The sequence below is a fragment of the Gavialis gangeticus genome, unplaced genomic scaffold (genome assembly GCF_001723915.1).
Source record: "Gavialis gangeticus isolate Ggan-Ray unplaced genomic scaffold, GavGan_comp1, whole genome shotgun sequence".
Classification (NCBI taxonomy): domain Eukaryota; kingdom Metazoa; phylum Chordata; order Crocodylia; family Gavialidae; genus Gavialis; species Gavialis gangeticus.
The window spans coordinates 101,151,384-101,156,033 of NW_017729025.1; the positions used below are offsets into that span (position 1 = coordinate 101,151,384).

Here is a 4,650-nt window from a genome sequence, read left to right on the forward strand (position 1 = left end):
GGAGGGCTGGGGGAGTGGGCAGGGCTGGTGGGGGTCCCCCCCAGTCCCTTCCCCCCTCCTTCAGCCCCCTGACCCCTTACTTACAGCACTGGAGCCCTGGTGCTAAACACGCAACTGTGTGTTCAGCACCAGGGCGAGGGGCCAACCATAGAGATGCTCTGGCAGCCAGAGCGTCTCCGTGGAGGACCGAGCCTCTGGTTGCCTCAGGGCACAGTCTGGAACTGTGCCCTGCCCTGCTTTTTTAAACTTCATTTTTTTTAGACCCCTGGATCTCCAGGGTTCTAATTTACTCCCCGCACTGAAAGTTTGCAGCGTGGGGAGCATTTTCTCACTCCCTCACGTGCCTCGTGCCCCACCTCAAAGGGGTTTGAGACAGGGCAAGAGGCACGCTCATCTGGACACACCTTCTGGGGGTGCCTGAAGCCACTGCTCTTAAGTCAGTCAAAAACGCAAGCCATGAATAGAGTGCATCTCTTCACACAGCAGGCAGGGGTGGGTGGGGTGTACTGCCTAGGTACCAAAACTGACCTCTCTGTTGCCACAGTGTAGAGCAGTGATTCCCAACCAGGGTACACTGGGGTGCCCCCAGATCCTTTAAAGTGTGCCACAAGGTGTGAAGAGATAAGCAGATAAGTGCAGGCTCAGGGTTGTCCCTGCCTGACTGATCCCACCTCTATTGCCTACTGTCCGATCCCTCTGCAGAGAGGTAAGCACTGTAATATATACATTTATTTTTGAAACTTGAGTTCACAGAAGTCACGGAGGGGTGCCTCAAACTGACTGAGGGGGGGCCTTGAGTCTAGAAAGGTTGAGAACCACCAGTACAGACATATCCAAAGAGAGTCTGTGAAAGAGCAGAAGTTGTCTCCCATGTCCCTGGTGAGCACCCGAACTGCTCTACCAGTGATATTCATGCTGCAGATCCTAAGCCACAAATCAGCTTTATCTTATCACCTGCAGTGTTTTGCAGAAAATCTTATTCATGGTGTGCTTTTTGTTTATTTTGTTTACTGCATGCAGTGGGTACACTTCTTTCAATCACAAATAATGCAATCAACTACACTAACACAACACATGTAACTATATGCTTCCATTCTTTCTTTTGAACTGGGGTGTGATTGTCACAGTTCACTGAGGGGTTCAGATGTTGCTGTGGTTTTAACACAGACTGCTTCTGTGGCACCTGAACTTGTTGGGACTGAGCATTTTTGCACTAGACTGTCTTACCTCTCCCTCCCCCACAAAATTAGTGGTGTGATAGACATTATTAGAAATTATTATTCTCCAGCAGAAATTCCCTTTCCCTTATTTCTTAAATGCTAATGGTAGAAAGGATTGTTTAAACTATCCACAACCATTACACTTCAAACAGACGCCAAGCCTGAACCATTTCAGCTAGAAAGGAAACATTTTTCAAGGTATTGCAAGCATATGAAAACAGAAATTAGAATGAAAGTCCTGAAGTAACTAGAACTACCTGTATAAAGCTAGCATGTTCAAAAGGGAATTAACATTATTAGAAAGGAAAGATCCACAAAGTAAAAATGACCTACAGTCCTGAAAATTAATTTTCGAAAGACTCAAAAAATGAGGCACTACATGCCGAATACATGAAATAATGAATGGCAAATGAATGAAATAATCTTTTGCTGCTCTCAGAATTAATGAAGTCAATTCAGTTCCTCAGAGCTAAATTGTCACCAACTCATGCAGCCTCTGTGCTAAAGTCTCTTCATCCACTTGTCCATTCATCTGATGCCAGTGAAGAGGGGAAAGAGAAGTCACTATCTCTTGGTCACAGTAGGTTTTGGAAGAGCATGTGTGTGTATGTGCATGGGAAAGTGAGAGAAAGAGAGAGAGAATAATTGTGTAATGCATCATTTATCTTCTGCTTTTCTTGCCACCCTTTGTCTATCACACATACTGCATTGTAGACCTCAAATAACATGGTAATAGCTGGGTTTTGTCACATTGCTTTTGTTTATAATAACAACTGGCTCACCTACTTTCAGTGTCCCTCTATTAAGAGGTATTAGTAGCCACAGCATGAGACTGGGATCTGGGACTCCATATGTCAGGCAGTCATTGACTGGCTGCACGCCTGGAGGTGTGGGAAATGCTAAATCTGTTTGTGCCTCCATTTCTTCCCCTGTACAAAGGGGTAGATACCTCCCCACCTCATGGAAGTATGGTGCAGCTTAATTACTGTTGAGTGCTTTGAGATCTTCACAAATAAAGTATTGTAAAAAGTGTGTCTTATCATTACTAGGTTATTTGGGGGATGAATTCATAGAGAGGCCACAACAAGGAAAACCTCACAATAACAATAGGTTTATAAAAATCTTTTTACGTGAAAAAAAGGCTGATTATATTAACTGATGCTTCACCTGTCAAATAATCTCAGCAACTGTAGCAAGCCCTCCACACTGGAAGGAGGAGAAATAATTCTGTACCAGTTATAGGATTCATGAAAATATTTTAGTGTATGCATTTGAAAGATGCTGTGTCTACAAAAATGCTCCCTAATGTATAAAAACCACTAGCTGCCGCTCTCAATTAAACCCAGTTAATGAGGTCTTCATTCACCCTATAGAGATAAGTACTGCCTCACCATAGTTCATTGAAAATGGAGTTAAAACTTGGCTGAGATTTTAATTGGTTATTGTGGATATCACCAGGACATGTCTCCTCCGGTTTCTCCAGTTTGTATGATGCTCATAAAATCCAATAAAGCACTTAAACAAAATCCAATAATTACCTAAGGCTCCATGCTCTGCTATCAGAACACATTGATCCAAGCCAGTTTATAGAAATGACAATCTGCAGGACCAGTCTGCGCATGGCACTGGGGCAATAAAATAGTTTCTGTGACTGTGTCTTGCCTCCCCTAGCTTTGCACATTACATTTCACATCAAACAGGTGGCAAAAAGATAAGTTACAGCTGAGTTACCATGTCATCTGCCAGTGGCAGGGGGAAGACTGAGCAGACCTCCTGCTCTCTTCTGAGTTGCAGGAGGACTGAAAAACCTAATTTAATCTCTCCTTTGCTTAGTGATGGGGGACAAGCCAATAACATGAGGGGCCAAGACTGGGAGCAAAGCCTAGACATCAGAGGTAGAAAAAAGCTATTGAATTAGTAGATCCCCCTAGGGGTCAGGGCAAAACTATTTTCTGGGATCTACCTACCAAGGTGTTGTTAAGTCTAGTTTTAAATGACTCAGGCATTGGGGTTCCCCTTCCTTATACCGTGATCTGACACAGCCTAGTGTACTAATTTAAAGTTCAACCTGAATTTCTCATTGCTCAGCTCACCCCACCGCTCTTGATCATACCTCTGAGAAGACCCTAACTGAGCTCAACACAATGTGATCTTTCAGGATCTTGCAGTAAGTTTCCCTCCTTCCCCTGAGGGGTGCAGGGAGGGTGCAGCATGGCAGAGCCTCCTCTGACTTTGCTTGGAAGTATCTTTTTCTTCTGGCTGCCAGCTACAAGAAAGGAAGGGGAGAAAAAAAAAGTCAAGCCAGCAAACTCAGCAAATTTCCCCCCCTCAGGAGCTAAAAATATTCTGGAATTATTGAGCTGGAAATCACAGTTATAATAAAGTGGAAATGATCCCATCGGGCGAGACAGGCCAGCTGTGTCATTACTGTGCCTGGGCTGAATCCTCTGAGAGACCATTACGCCATCAGTGGAGCAATTACAAGGGCTCTGCCTGTGCTCCCCATAATAACAATGCTTAACCGGGTATTGGCCTGACAGAACACGCTTGCAGTCTTGCCGAACATGCAGCTGAAGGGGTTGGGAGGGGGGCTGGGGGGTTGGAAAAAGGACAGAGGAGAAACAGTGGCCTTGCTAGTAGCTACACACCAGGTTTCTGCTACTGTAGGTTAAATCACCAATGCTCACTCATCTGCACTTGTATTGAATTTCCAGTTGTTCCTCGTATTATTTTTTTCGTCCCCAAATACAACAGTCTTTCCACAAAATGCCTCCTCTAAGCTGCCCTCAAAATTTCTAAAGTCCCTCATCTCCCCAGGTGCAACCAAAGTTTGAAGTGCCAGGGAGGAAGGTCAAAGTGCAGACATCCTGAGACCACGCAGCATCAGTAGGTTGTCGGCTGAACTAGGGCCAGCCATAAACTGAACCATGGGTTGGAGGTGGACATGGTATAGCCAGCTTTAGGCCCAGTGGCACATTGAACCTTGGTATAAGGAGTGTCATATCCACCGCAGTCAGATGAGTTGAACCTGCTTACTTCATATCTGAATCTGGCCCTTTTGGGTGCTTGTACATGTGATGGGGCTTTAGTCCTTAGGGTTGCATCATATGGCCCCCTAAATTGAAATTTTTTAATTGAAACCCACCATTTCAATTCAGGAGTTTCCATCACTGTTCCATCACAGATCCTTTTTTTTTTTCTTTTTTCAGTGGAGCTTGCCCATGGCTGGGGGATGAGCCATCAGTGGGCCGAGCAGCCTGTGAGCTGCAGTGGCCCTCCTGGGGTCGCCAAGATAGGCTGCTAGGAGGCTGGGTGCTGCCCCAGCTCAGAGGCAGCACCCAGCCTGCTCCAGCTTATCCCCAGTCCTGAACTGGGCCAGCACCTGGCCCACTAGCAGCCTCTCCAGTCAGCCCCGGGGGGGGGGGGGGGG

The 4,650-nt window shown here is 45.8% G+C and overlaps 1 long non-coding RNA gene across 1 annotated transcript in view; it reads right to left on the reverse strand.

Moving 5' to 3' along the window:
- Positions 1 to 2,575: 2,575 nt before the first annotated feature.
- Positions 2,576 to 4,650, reverse strand: part of LOC109299483 — a 7,208-nt gene continuing 5,133 nt past the window's right edge. The window contains exon 3 of the long non-coding RNA XR_002097884.1: positions 2,576 to 2,587. This is a non-coding gene — a long non-coding RNA (uncharacterized LOC109299483). The remainder of the gene's footprint in view (positions 2,588 to 4,650) is intronic.